Genomic DNA, 16,401 nt, shown 5'->3' on the forward strand with positions numbered 1-16,401 from the left:
TGCACTCCTCTTCCTGCCTGGTGTGATATACCTTTCTGATAAAGCATCCAGGCTGTCTTGGGCTATAAATTTTTTTCACTGTATCTTTTTGTGGGTTCTGCTGCTTTAGAATTTGTTTAGAGCCATTTTTGCAGGTATTTGGAGGAGTTTGGGGGAGAGTTCAAGCAAGTCACTGCTTTTACTCTGCCATCTTGGCTCTGCCCCCTACAAAACACTTTTCACACAAATAAATCATATCTAAATAATTGGGAAAATACCAGTTGCCCATGGGTTGGTAGAGCTAATAAAATAAAAATGGCAATTATACCTAAATTAATTTTCTTATTCAGTTCCATACCAATCAAACTACCAAAAATTATTTTGTAGATCTAGAAAACATAATAACAAAATTCATCTGGAGGAACAAAATTTCCAGGATATCAAGGAAATTAATGAAACAAAATGCAAGGGAAGGTGGCCTAGTTGTATCAGGTTTAAAACTGTATTATAAAGCAGTAATCATCAAAACTATTTGGAGCTGATTAAGAAATAGAGTGGAGGATCAGTGAAATAGGCTATGCACACAAGATACAGTAGTCAATGACTATAGTAATCTACTGTTTTATAAGCACAAAGACTCTAGTGTCAGGGATGAGAATTCCGTATTTGAAAAACAAATTCTGGGAAAACTGGAAAAGAATACAGGTGAAACCAGGCACAGACTAACATCTTACATTCTATACCAAGCAAAATGAGTACATGGTTTAGACATAAAGGATGACACGATAAGCAAATTAGTAGAGCAAGGAGTATTTTGTCTGTGAGAACTATGGAGAAGAGAAGTTATGACCAAACAATATATGGAGAAAATTGTGAAATACAAAATGCATAATTTTGATTACATTAAAATAAAAAGGTTTTGTGCAAAGAGAGACAATGCAACCAACATTAGAAGGAAATCAGAAAGCTGGAAAATAATTTTCACAGTCAGTGTCTCTGATGAAGGTCTCATTTCTTGAATATATAGAGAACAGAGTCAAATTTGTAAGAATACATGTCATTCCCCAATTGACAAATAGTCAAAAGATATGAATCGGCAGTTTTTGAAGAAATTAACATTATCTATAGTCATATGAAGAAATGCTCTACATCACTCTTGATTTGAGAAATGCAACTTAAAATAACTCAAAAATCATGCCTATCAGATTGGCTAACATAACAAAACAGGAAAATGCTAAATGTTGGAAAAAAAATGTGGGAAAATTGGAGCACTAATGCATTGCTGGTGGCATTGAGAACTGATCCAATTATTTTGGAGAACAGTTTGGAACTATGCCTAAAGGGCATTCAAACTGTGCATACCCTTTGGATCAGCAATACCACTACTCTGTCTATATTCCAAAGAGATCATAAAAAATGGAAAAGGATCCACGTGTACAAAAATATTCATAGCAGCTCTTTTTATGGTGGCAAAGAATTGGAAGTTGAGAGGATGCCCATTATTTGAGGAATAGCTGAACAAGATGTGGTATATATATGTAATGGAATACTATTGTTCCATAAGAAATATGAGTAGGCATATTTCAGAAAAAAAAAACATGGAATGACTTATATGAACTGGTGCTGAGTGAAGTGAGCAGAATGAGGACAACACTATATACAGTAACAGAGACATTGTGAGATGACCAGCTTTGATGGACTTAGCTCTTCTCAGTAATGCAATGATCTAAGACAATCCCAAAAGACTCATGATAGAAAATGCTGTTTACATCTGGAGAAAGAATTATGGAGTCTGAATGCAGTTGGCAGCATACTACTGTCTCTTTTTTTGTTTATTTTTTCTTCATCATGGTTTTTCCCTTCAGTTCTGATTCTTCTTTCACAACATGACTAGTATGTATATATGTTTAACATGATTGCACATGTATAACCTGCATCAGATTGCTTGCCGTCTTCAAAAGGGAGGAGGAAAAGGAGAGGGGAGAAAAAAATTGGTATTTCAAAATGTTGAAAACTATACTAAGATTAAACTGGAAAAAATAAAACACTATTAGGGGGAGAAAAAGAAAAATGCCAGCTCTTATTCTTAGTTGAGTTGGGTCAATTCTACCTCATTCATTTCTTCACTAATCGCATTACAGGCAGTCTATTTCTGATATAGTCAGAACCTCAGGCTGTCTTTTTGAAATTAGGGTAAAACATATCATTTTTCATTTATTTTTCCATCTCCCATAGTTCCTTCCACCCAGCACCAACTCATTATCTCTCATGGTGATATTACAATTTTTCCCTTGAGCATGTAAAATCCTCAAGCATATACATTTCTAAATTTGCACCTATTCATTGTCTCTGTTAATCAGAAGACCAACTTTATATAGATGTAGTGTGGAACAAACATGTTACTGATCATGCCTTGTTCCAATCCTTGGGCATACACTGATAGTGAGTATTAATAGTGGTCTTATCTTTGAAAACAAATGTCTGTAATAAATGGGATGGGAAATAAGTCAACCTATAATTTGGTTATTGATATAGAGAGCTGAAATATAAAATTAGCAATTTATTTTTAATATAAATAAGGACTAAATGTTTATCCTTTTTTCATTTTTGATTATACCATTTTATTGAATATTGGCTTTTACCTTGCTTTATATTGAAGAATATCATTATAGAACTGTCTATTTAGAAAGGAGGTAGGCAAACCAGTCATATAGTTTATGGAATTCATGAGTCACTGAACATTTAACAAAAAGATATTTACTTTGCCCTAACACAGCAAAGATATGCAAAATTGATAGAGTAAGACTTAGCTTCTTTGGACACTACTCCTTCCTCCCCAGTCTTAATCTAGAAAAATGTCTGGTCAACAGGGCAGGACACGATGATTTATGTGGTCCATGGGAATCTAACAAGTCACAGGGGCCCTGACTGAATTTAGGTGGGGCTTTTTATGTCTTTATGTGACCAAGATGTTGTAACAAGGGAGGCAGGGGCCAGACAGGTCAGAGGGATAACATTACTGCATTTTAGTAAAAAACTGTGGCTGCATTGTTTAGCCCAAGAAGCAAGGGAGAGGAAGAATGGGGATCTCTGGTCTTAACCCAGCAGGAGTGAAAGGATGAGGTTAGGAAATTTAAATACCAGCACTTATTCATTCTCTCTTTCTCTCTCTCTCTCTCCCATCACTTATTAATCCTTTCTTTCCTACAATTAATTACAGTGTCTGACACACAGTAAGTACTCAATATACAAATGCTTGTTTATTGATTGACTATAATTTAGCTTTTCTCAAACTTTTGGTCACAAGATGCCTTTAAAATCTTAAAAATCACTGATTGTGGACCCATAAGGCTTTTGATTATATGAACTATATTCGGGAGTGTTCTTGTAAATATTATCAACTGGCTCTGAAAAGAAATGTATTATTGATAACAATTTTAAGTTTAATCTTTATTAACAACATTTCATCCATCACTTTTTTAAGTCTGGAAATTAACAAAAAAAGTTGTAGTTTCCCAATTTTTAAGTTGTGAATACTCATACTGACAATTTAATAATTTGCTCAAGATGGTTCCAGTACACCCTCTGGTTACATCTATTACTATTTATAACATTAGAAATTGTAGTGGTCTTAATATTATTATAAAAATAGCTTTACCCTCATGAATCCCCTGAAAAAAAAAAGCTTCAGGGACTTCCAGGGCTGTTCCTGGCTATATTTTGAGAAATATTGCTCAAATTATTTATATATTATTTCTTTATTTCATGTTGACTCATATCTGATTCACTTCCTGGACCCTGTGCCACTCAGGAATTTTTCAATTACAATGCTGAATAATACCAACCTCCTGCTTTTCTCATTAGCTTATTCATTCTGACCAGAAACACTAGTCCTTCAGCAATGTTCTTTCTTTGATACAATCAAGCCAGATGCAAATAATCTCCACCAGCTGTCCTTCCTGAAGTCATTAAAAAAAAGCCTAAGAAGATATTTCTGATTTATATAACCAGAAAACAGATGTATTAGTCACTTTCTCTAAACATTTTCACTAAAAGTTGAGTAATTGCAAAAGAATCCACAGAAGACCAAATTACTGTCAAAGCAAATTTTTTTATCCATTAATATTGGAGAATGGAAATACTTAGAATGTTCATTCATCACTCTTCTTATACCAGTGACTACATATCTCATAGCAGGAGAACAAACTCTAAGGCTTAGGTAGGATAGAGACCTAAACTACTGCTACAGTGACTCTGCTCTAACTTTAACTCACTGTACAAGTAGTGTTAGTTGCTTATTCTCACTATCCATATGAAGGAAAAGATGACAGCAAAGGAGGAATGGGACTATCTGAGAAATGCTACTTTTGACTGGACCCCCAAAATAAGGCAAAGACCAATTGCAATGTTATGGGACTTGAGCATATGCCCAGATCACTTAAGAAAATGTCATGAATGTAGAAAATGTTAAGGGCTTTAATTAATTAATTGATTAAATTTTGGTTTTCAACATTCACTTCCACAAGATTTTGAGTTCTAAATTTTCTCCCCCTCCCAAATATCCCCCCTACCAAAGACAGCATGCAATCTGATATAGGCTCTACATATGCATTCATATTAAACATATTTTCATATTAGTTATTTTATGAAGAAGAATTAGAGCCAATGGGTGGAACCATGAGAAAGAAGAAACACAGAGAGAGAGAGAGAGAGAGAGAGAGGGAGGGAGAGAGAGAGTAAATAGTGTGCTTAGAATTGCAAACTCCACAATTCTTTTTCTGGGTGCGTATAACATTTTCCATCATGAGTCTTTTAGAGTTGTCCTAGATACTTGAATTTCTGAGAAGAGCTAAGTCTATCAAAGTTTATCATTGCACAATGTTGCTGTTACTATGTTCAATGTTCTCCTGGTTCTGCTCACTTCACCCAGCATCAGTTCATGTAAGTCTTTCCAGGTTTTTTCTGAAGTCCATAAGGACTTGTATTTAAAGAATCTTGATTACTAGACCACGTTTGATAGGTCTACTGTGCAGATATTTTATTAATTGGATTCATTCTGTGAAATTTAGATTCAGTCAAAGGGCCGCACACTTGAGTACCTAGAGGGCCACAGGCTGTAGGTTCTCCAAGCCTGGTCTACCCAAACACAGAGATTCCAAGAAGTGGAGGATAACAGGGAGTATAATCAAGGCATTGAGGAAAAGTCCCAGGTACAAAAGCATGGAAATGATTTTGACACCCCAAAGTTCTAATTTAGATGATCAAAGGGAGCACTATGATATGACAGAAAAAAATGTGGAAGCAAAATGAATCTTATTAACATGGATAAAAAGATAAATGAGGGGAACCTTATATTTCTTGATATTATTGCTTTTTCTTTTTTTTTCATCTATTTATATTTAAAAAATATTTCCAGTTTCAAATTCTCTCCCTCTAGGTCTTCCCCAAAACTATATGATACTCATTATACATATGAAGTCATGCAAAACATTCCTATTTTAGTCATGTTGCAAAAAAAATCAAGAAAAATGTAGTGAAAAAATTATACTTCAGTCTGTATTCAGAGTTCATCAGTTTTCTCTCCAGAGGTGGATAGCATTTTTCATCATGAAATATTTTGGAATTATCATGGATAACTGTAGACCTTATGTTTATAACAATAGGGAAAGACCTCAATAAAATCCCTTTTGGAGCTGGCCGACCTCATGAGTTCTCCTAGCACCCAAATTGGATTGGTTAAATCCTCACTGAACATAAGGTACCTCTTTTTGTTAAAATTTGCCTGGTAACCAGTTCAACATTTGGATCTTTTATATTTGGTGTCAGCTAAATAAAGACAATAAGGGGGAAAAAAGATGGAAGGGGAGACTCCAGTGACTGGGTTTAGGCAGAGGTCAGTAGATGTCTGAAACAAGGAACATTTCTTATTCAAATTGTCTATCACTAATCAGAATCCCAATCAACATCTTTAAGGGTCAAAGAAGGAATCAAGAAAAAGTCAAGAATTATTATATTTTAAGGGTGGAAATAAAATAAAACTGAGGAGATACAGTAAGGACTGAATGAAATAAATGTTGTTTCTCATAACTAAGATACAATAGAAGATTACATGAGCAGGTTAGTAGCTTTGGGTTAACAGACATCTTATGAGTCACATACTTATCTAAACTGACAGGGGAAGGGTGGGAGGGGGAGTGAAAAAGATCATTGTGTAAAAAATATACATTCAATTAAGCGAGAACTGGTAAGGGATTGCAGGAGGAAGTAGGGAACTTAAGAGAGAGATTGAAGGGGAGAAGGTAATAGTTACAAGGAAAAAGAATACAATTGTACAGCACTGATTATGAAGAGGAGGTTAAAAAGGGAGAGAGAAAGGCTAGAGACCAATGATCTAGGTCTGCATTGGGTGAAAAGGAGAACAGAGGTTTATAAAAGAAAACTATAGCAATGAATCTATAAGTAAAAAAAAAAAAAGAGATGGTGCTGTTGAAAGATATGTCAACTCCATTACCCATTGTTCCCAGGACTGCTTATCAAACAGTTTCAGGGGAGGATCTGGTAAGGAAGGAAACACTAAGTCTGCAGCTTTTTATATCACCTGCTTTTTGTCATGTACCCCTACCTGCAAATTGTCACACTCTTGCTACCTTCGGGAGGAATTGAGATTCAAGGACCCCATTTTTTTTGCTGAGGTGGACCTATTGCAATTATCTTAAAGTTACCTTTAAAGTTATGCCCACCTTGAAGCCATTATTGATCTCCAGTGATCAGCCTGTCAACATTTTGCTATGTTAACATACTTATAATAAAATCCTTTTAATTTTCTTTATCCTGAGTTTTGCCTCCTTAATCATGGTGAAAGCCCAAATGAAGAATTTTCCTTTCAATAAAGCCAAAACAGCCCTTAGGGGAAAATATATTTGTATCTGTGCACCTCCTGCCCCACCCATGCACACACACACACACACACACACACACACACACACACACACATCTTAAGAAATGGGAAGAGATATTTTTTTTCCAAATGGATTCAAGGATTCAAATAGAGTTTGAATGTAGACTACTATAGAAAATATGGTAAATATACATGCATTTTATTAGATCATCCTATTTTAAGTTTTTAGTTTTGTAGATAAATAAGTAAAGGATTAATATTTGTCTTTATTTTCTCTTCATTTGTTGTGAACTCCCCTTTTTGTTGATTTTGGTTTTAACATGAATTTTAATGAAAACAGTCAATATAACAAAAATGGAGATCTTTAAACAAGGCATTTAGTTGTAGATGGGCTGCTACAGAGCAAATGCTGGGAGCAGAGTTTATATAGTGTACTAAGGGTGAGAAAATGACTAGGCTGCTGGTGGGTGGGCTTAGGTATCTCACAGTTTCACAAGTAAGTTGCTTTCCATAACAAGCAGAAGTCCACAAAGAAATCTTGGAAATCTCTAGAGGGGAGAATTTGGGAGCTCTGCAAAATAATCAAAGGCTGGAATTGACAAAAATCTGGTCATCCCCAGGCATTTCACTGGCCTGGGAATAGAGACCAAGGTCCTTCAGTCAGTTCTTAGTCAAATAAGTTTGTCTTTTCCTCCTCTTGGTCAAGACCAATTCTGGAATTTCATAGATGACCAAAAGAAATACCAAAGATTCGATGTTTTGTTGGAGCAAGTTGGGCTAGGCACTTTAGTCCAGAAGACAGAGGATAACCAGAATACTCAGCCCATGACACGGTCCTGTCAACGTGGTTTGCTCCTTCTGTTGTCTGCTTCTTTTTCCCAATTACTGGGTGGTCCACTTGGGTTGGAGCCCTCTTCAGGTAAGAGCTGTGTCCACAGTTGTCAACTCCTTTCAACTTTGTAGCAGAAGGATTGGTCAGGAGAAATTGGGAGGGACCTTACCACCTGGGTTGCAGGAAATCCTTGTGGCACATACCCTTTCCAATAGGTCCAGTGTCTCAGGTCCAACTGCAAGATAGACTGATTCAGGATTGACTTAGAAAATGACTGAGAAACAAGAAAAAAGTGAATGAGTACTGCAGGCAGTAAGACAGAAACCTTGATGGTGAGTAAGTTGCTTAAATATATGAAAAGATGGCTAATGATTTAAATCTGATTTCCCACAGTCTAACACAGCCTTTTACATGTGCTTAATTTTCAATTATTGCAAGGCATTCAATGGAGAACTTACTAATCTATGCTGTCAGCTACAACACGCAGGCATCATCACTGGCATAAGAAAAGGGTTTTTTTTTACCCATTATATTTGAATTTATTTTAAACTTAAGAACAAAATAAGAAAAGAAAAAAACATTTTCACGTACAAGCAGAAAATGAAAGGATTCAATAAATTCCCATTTCAAGAAAACCTATATAATAAATACTACATATTATTTTCAAAGCTATCTTTTCTTCGCCTCCTTGTATGTTTTCTTTGTCCTATGCTGTATTCTTTTTGCTCTATTTTTCCCCTTCCTCCCCTCCAAGAAGGCTACAATTAAGTGTAGATATATATGTATATGTATGTATGTGCATATGTGTGTATGCATATGTATGTATATGTGTTTGATAGATTATATATGTGCATACATACACAAATACACATAAACATAGATGTGTGTATAGATGCTTCTTTCCACTTGCCATCTGTTTCTGTATAGGTGGATGGCATCTTCTTTTATATGTTCAAGTCTTTCATATTTTTTTAAATCTACCAGCTCATCATTTCCTATACTACAACAATATTTTGATTTAATTTGAGAGACTGTCTATAAGAGATTTTTTCCCCCAATTTTTCTGTATTTCTTCCATTCTTAGCTATATAGGTTTTAAAGTAAAAAGTACACAGCAGAGAACAAAATATAATTTACAAGCAAGCAACGAAAAGATGGACAGCTCTGAACACAATGTGTAGCATTTATTACATAGGCTTTCTTGAAAGAGAAATTTATTATTGTATATTTTGAATCCTCTCACATTCTGCTGTGCACATGGCAATACTTTTTTATTTTCTTGTTTTTGCATTTAAGTTTCAATATTCAAGTTTATAATGCTTCTTTTTCTTTTCTTATTGTGTATTTAACTTGTAGTATGTAAGTCTAAAATAATTTAAACAATGAAAAAATTGAGAAAAAGAAAAAAGAAACTGCCTAATAGAGCTATTGAGGAAAAATTGTCAAACACAGCACCAAGGCTAAGTGGAACAAAAGTTTTCCTGGCCTATTTGGGAAGCCTCCAGGTTTCAGATATTTTAAATGTTCTTGCTGTTTACAAGGAGAGGCTAAATGATTGCAGAAGGGAGCATCCCAGAAAGGATAGTTGAACCCAGGTGTTCCTGATGTTGAGATTACTTCTTTATGGTGCCTGTCCAGAATGTAAGCTTAGCACGCTTCCAATATGCCTAATATCGTTAGCAAGATCAGTTCTGATTCCCAAGTTTTGATCCCACCTAAAAGCCATTCTGCTTAGTCTTTCTTGGACTAAGACTTTAAATTATCATATAAAATATAAGAAATTATTTTCTTATTTCCTCAGCAACCATATTTTGAGTTTGACCAGATACGGTAAAGTCTTTCAGCAGCGTAGCAGTAAGTCAAGGAATGGGTGGAGGGCAAAAAGCTTGAGGCCATCTGTCCCCTCAGTTATTAACATGAGAAACATAATAAAGCCAGTATAGACTAGTATTGGTACTGCAGAGAACTTTATGTTCTCGTGATGGCCACACTCCTAACCCCCATTAGAACATTTGGGTTCTTTAGGCTTAGAGGCTTTGCTACTAAGCTACAGACATGACTTTAAGGCAGCTAAATAAATGTAGGTAAAGCTTATTTTCTTAATTGTAAACTGATTTGTAAATTTCCCCATAGTTTCACCTCTTAGTCTTCCAGCTCTTAGGTATAAGCATTATGAAACCTTATACTGTATCAACAACAGAGCTGATACAAACTTATAACCATACTCAGTCAGTATTAAGAAATATATGCTCTAATTATAGGAGCAAGGCCCACTGGTAAAGTGAGTGGGCATGACCACCAGAGGACTTAATTTGTAACAGGCTAAGCTGTTAAGGCTTTAAAACTCTCAGGACAGTGTAGTATTTTAATGGAAATCTCTCCTCTTGGTAACTTTTAGTTCTCAATCAAAACCAAAGGATTGTTCTTAAATGGTTCGTAGGACTGACAATATCCTAGTACTCTGCTTTTCACAGAAAAGGACATCTTAAAGATCCTCCCATTCCAAATTCATGCAAAGAAGTTTCAAGTAGCTGATACCATTCTTTCAACAATTGAATCCATAACACTTTAATCTATAACCCCAAAGAATGCACATATAAAATTATCAAACATCCACATTATTGAAGTAACTTGTTTTAAGATCATGCAATTAACACATTTCCAGATTCATGACATTTTTAAATAATTTGTATTAATTACTAATATCACAATAAATCCTGACTTTTCAGAAGCCTTATTAGAAGTCCTTTTTCACTTAAAATAACACTAGAATAAATTCAATTACAATTGGATATACATTCCCAAATGGTATAATTCTCAATTTATCTAAGGCCTATCTACTATTAGCATTTCAAAAAGAGCCCATTATTATCAATAAACTCATTTTTAAAGACGTATGGTGATAATTCCCAGCTTAAAATTCTGGTGACCAAGAAACCAGATTTCCCCAGATTTAAATTGAACATGATCTACAAATCCTTAATTTGGGGGTTTCATTAAACCTAGATTTAAAAATTCTAATATTGGAGACAATTCCCAATTAGAGTTTTAACAAATTTCTTAAAAGCAGATAAAAAAATCAACTTATAGTCACCCCTTAACTGCCTCTGTGTAAATTACCTTTCTGACAATTTGGCTTTAGTGGCAGAGAGAATTGCATAGCTCAGTGCAAAATAAGGGATTTTTTAATTAATGAGTTGGAGAAGGGAAAGGGAGCAACTGACTACAGGCCCCCATGCCCTCCTCCTCTCCCCAGGCTTGGGCATCAAGGTGGGGGGAGAGTTGGCTTCGTACTTAGGATACACACATATAAATATGCATATAACATTTTAACACACGTAGTGTACCACAAGGACAGACACAAAGACAATAAAAAATAGTGGTAAAAATTCTTAAAATACTTTAGTGTGTATGAATTAAGTCCCTCTCCATATTTTAAAATCCCCATCAAATTGAGCTAGACTAATTGGTCTTTCCCCTTTTTAGAGAAGGGAGAAACCATTGGAGAATAGCACCCCATCAGGGCCCTCAATCTTTGGGCCAGTCGAATCAACAGTAAACTCAAAAAGGAGATCTTACTGTGGCCATCAGTGTTTTGGGGTCAGACTTAGTTAAATTCTTCCAATTTCCCAATTACTTGCAAGCATGCAGTCCATGATTTGAAAGCAGAGCCTGGCAGATGTTCTTTTGGGACCTGTTGGAGTGGCCACAAATGTTCCATAATTACAAACTGCAAATATAATTTTTTAGGGAGATATGTCAGAATGGACCCAAATTACCAAGTTACCCATGGACATCAGATAACCAAATCCCTGATCAAAGAGCCCTAGGAACTTAAGTGAAAAGAGACATGAGTTCTGGTTTTGAGAGACTCACTCACTCACTCACAGCAAGCCAACAAGTTGAATCCAAATTGCAACACAAAGGATTCCTGCTGGCACCAAGTGCCTGGGGTCAAAATGGGGACTGGCTGGTCAGGGGTCTTCAAATCTTGGTCAGACCTCTAATAGGTAAAACTGAATTTTAATAAAAACAATCAATACAACAAAAATGAAGGGCTTTAATGGGCATAAGTGAGTTGCAACTCCAGGTACCTTGGCACTTGCTGTGTGGCACCCTGAGCTGTAATGCAACTCACTTGCACTGATTAAAGACTTTCATTTTTGTTGTATCGATTGATTTCATTAAAATTCAGGTTGGCATTGTTAATTTGGTTTTCCTCTCTTTTTTGGCGATATATAGATATATTGTGTATATACAATATGTATATACATTCATACATATATATGCATATGTATGTGTATTTGTTATTTATTAATATATGTACAAAATTATATTTCCCAAAAGTCTACCTGATGCTAACTTCATCATGGTATTCAAACAAAGAACGGCATTGAGCTAGGTTAGAGCATGGGTCTGGAGTCAGGAAGACCCGAGTTCAAATCTGGCCTCAGACCCTTACTAGCTTTGTGATCCTGGGCAAGTCACTTAACTCTGCCTCAGTTTCCTTATCTATAAAATGAGCTGGAGCAAGAAATGGCAAATCACTCTAGCATCTTTGCCAAGAAGACTCCAAATGGGGTCACAAAGAATGGAACGTGATGGATAAACAACAATTTATTTAAATATTTTACATGGATTTTTAATCCTAAAGATCTATCAGGGAACTAAGTATACATTATGATATTGCGAATTAAGCACATTAAAATGTAATGTCTAACTCACATCATATCCCCAAAGCTTTACAGATCTACCTTTTTAAAAAAAGTATATTTGATCTTTTTTTTCTAGTCTCTTCTTATTAACCCTCCTTGGATTCACAGTTTTGTATGGCTCTGTCCATTCAATTCAAACTTTTCTTTGTATTTTTTTGATAAAATGTTACCCATTGCCCTTTGACATACTAGTTTTCCTTGATAAAAGGCCCTGCCATCTTTTGCTGACTTGTTCTCACATTGTCTTCCTTAAATTTATAGACCCCTACTTTTTTCACACTCAGAATTGCTACTTCGTAAGCCATCCATCCCCCTTAATGCAAGGGTTGGTGGTTTAGTTCAAAAGGTCTGGGCTCCAGGGAAAGTGACTGCCCCAGAGGAACCTCTAAGCCCACTCAATGCAGTCAATAAAGGCATAATGCAGCAGGGCAACTCAATACTGTTTTGTATCAGTAAATGAAAATGTTGCTAGGATTTCAACAAATTCCTGAAAAGTAAACGTGCAAATAGTCAGTCATCTAATTGCATTTAATGTTTAAGCAACCAATAAGAAAATCTAGGTTCCTTAACATTCTGACATTATTTATGTAAAATGCACGAGGTGATTCTCAATTTTACTTGATTATGTTTCTCTTACTTTCCCATGAAAATTTTAGCAGACTTGCAAATAGAAAATAGTGAAACTTGAGTTTCAACTTGTTTATCTTTCATCCTGCCTAGATCCTAAAGGGCTCTTCTATGATGGAATCAATAAATGATTGGAAATAGGGTCTGAGGATTAGAAAAAAATGATTTTGACTACTTTTCTAATTCTGTACATTGACCCAACATGTCCTGAAACTGACTATAGAGAGCATAATACAATAAATTTTAATTTCCATGACAGTTGCTATATACACCAAAAAATGAGTGTTTGCTTTTTTATGTGATGCTAATTAAAATGAGACACAGTATGTGCTGCTCATAATACTTTGACCATCATAACCACAGTTGCCTGAACTTCCTTCCTTTATTAAGATTTTAAATGAGTAAAACACCACTAAGTGAATTGAGCAATATGGATGTTGGAGAACAGAGGTTAGGCAACACTGTTCCTCTTGGGTTTCTTCACTTTTCCACCCTTACCGTGGGCCAATGTGTTTTCTGGAGAGAGAGAGAGAAAGAGAGAGAGAGAGAGAGAGAGAGAGAGAGAGAGAGAGAGAGAGAGAGAGAGAGAGAGAGGAGAGAGAGAGAGAGAGAGAGGGAAAGAGAGAGAGAGAGAGAGAGAGGGAGAGGGAGAGAGACAGAGAGACAGAGAGACAGAGAGATGAGGAAGAAGAGGAAAAAGAGGAAGAGGAGGAGAAGGAAGAGAGGAGGAGGAAGAGAAGAAGAAGAAGAAGAAGAAGAAGAAGAAGAAGAAGAAGAAGAAGAAGAAGATGAAGAAGAAGAAGGAGGAGGAGGAGGAAGAGGAGAAAAGAAGAAGAAGAAGAGGAGGAGGAAGAGGAGAAGAAGAAGAGAAGTGAGAGTAATAGTAGTAGCAGTAGGAGGAGGAGTAATAGTAGTAGTAGTTCTTAGTCATCTCAGACTATGAGCTTCTTCAGAACAGACTTTTTCACCCCTTTCTTAATGTCTACTGCATAATAGACACTTATTATATCCTTGTTGACCGGCAGACTGATAGAAAAAGATATTTCCCCTTTCTCTAACTTCTTTATTCTCATTGGCTCTCCTTAACAAAGAGAGTTGTTAAATGTTGTGTTCATTATCTCTATTACAGATTCTTGTGTATTAATACAGTTCCCTGTTTAATAAGAGTATAGTTTTTTCTCGACTAAATGATAAACTAAAAGGCAGGAGATATGTATTTTCCTTTTTTTCTTGGTATGTTGCAATGCAGATGGAATAATGTTCAGAATGTGGCAGAAATTTATACATACTTGACTTGTCAAATTATTGAAAATGCCAACACCTTTTTATGGGAAAGTATTCAAATCTATAGTCAAAACATGTACTAGATATATTAACTCCCAACATAAACTGTCCCATATCTTGATTATGTCAAACAAGAAATACAGCATTCCATGATTCATTTTGATTAAAATTTGTATCCATTCCCAAACTATTAAAATAGTGAAATAGTTATTTTTAGTAAGGTTAAAACCCAAATTCCCATCCTCAATATTTCAATTTCATAACCTTTAATTTTAATAGTGTTATTCCTATACAAATCAATGTATTCCTCTGGTTCCCTTGACTGGTGATTTTTTTTTAAATGCATTTTGATCAATATCTTTGCCTTTAACACTATCTACATTTCCTACTATATCCTTTCTCTAAACTTCCACAGAGTGATGTGTGTGTGTGTGTGTGTGTGTGTGTGTGTGTGTGTGTACACATTCACATGTCTGTGCATGTTTGTAAGGGTAGAGGATTAAGCTACACTAAACAACATGGGGAAAAAAGTATGACATTATCTTTTCCATACCATGTTCTTCTATTGGGGAATGTACTTTCATAGGGGATAAACTTGGTTATTAAATTTTCACAATATTCAGTTTGTGGTTTCTATGTACAGTGTGAATTTACCATATGCATTGCCTTCCTGGTTCTACTTATTTCACTTTGAATGAGTTCATATAATTCTTTATTTTGTATTCAGTGTGCTTATAATTTTACAGCAGATTAATATATCATTACGTTCATGAGGCACAATTTATTTAGTCTCCAGCTCATTGACATTTACTTTGTTTACAATACTTTGCTTCCACAGAAGTACCACTGTAAATATTTTAGTCTATATGGCACGTTTCTTTTTATGAAATTTCACCTTGTTGTGCTGTATTCCCAACATTCAAAATTCTAGGTCACAGTGTATGAGCAATGGAATAATCCTCTTGGCATAGCTCCTTTCTTTCCAGAATAATTTAATTAATTCACAGTAATACAAATAATGTGTTGGCATGAGTTCACTGCAACTCCTCTACCACTGAATATTCTGATATTTAATAATTTGTTAATTGTGTGAGAAAACCACAAGTTTGCTTCAATTTACTTTCTCTTATTACCAATTATTTATGGTATTAGTTTATATAGTTTCATAAAATGTTCATTTCTTCTTTTGATAACAGTCATTAATATCTTTTGAACACATGTTTGAAGAATACAATTTGTACTTATTTCTTTCTTTTACTAATTTCTTTTAGTATTTCTTGGATCTAATGCTTTTATCAGAGTTCTCTGAAATAAAGCTTTATTTCTTTGTAACAGTCATCTGCCTCCCTTATTTTTTACTTTGATCAATTTTGTTCCTACAGTTTTTTTTATTTCACATAAGCAAAATTATCTTATAATCTCCTCTATCTCTTATTTCACTAAAATATCTTTATTAAAATATATTGGCCATAAATAGGAGAGAAATATCATTAGCTTTTGCATGTGTGTTTCTAATCTTTAGTAACCAATTGTGTGTCCATTTTTGATTTCTTGTGGTATATGGTTTAAAATATTGGACTGTGACTAATTTCTGACAGGCTCCTTTCTGATACTCTCAGCAACACATGATAATACAAGAGATTTTTTTTCCCCTATGAAACATTTGGTTATTAAATTCAATTATTTCTAATTGTTCTTTGTCTAATCTATTCCAATGTTAGACTTTTCTATTTTTTACATTTATTTTTCATTTTACTTTTCTCTATTACATGTAAATAAAAATTTTATTATTTTTTTCTGAGAGCATCCTGCTCTTCATTTCTTTTTGTTTAACTTTTTTCCTTTTTTTTAAATTTTTAGGCAATTGAGGTTAAGTGACTTGCCCAAGGTCACTCAGCTAGTAAGTATCAATTGTTTGGCCTGAAGTCAGATTTTAACTCAGCTCCTTCCGACTCCAGGGCTGTTTCTCTGTCCCTTGTGCCACCTAGCTGCCCCAAATTTTATTTTCTTTTTAATTTAGAGTTTCATATTCTCTTTGGTCCTCCCCTCCCTCACCAGAAGAAAAG

The sequence above is a fragment of the Phascolarctos cinereus genome, unplaced genomic scaffold, assembly GCF_003287225.1.
Source record: "Phascolarctos cinereus isolate Bilbo 61053 unplaced genomic scaffold, phaCin_HiC Scaffold_4;HRSCAF=312, whole genome shotgun sequence".
Lineage (NCBI taxonomy): Eukaryota > Metazoa > Chordata > Mammalia > Diprotodontia > Phascolarctidae > Phascolarctos > Phascolarctos cinereus.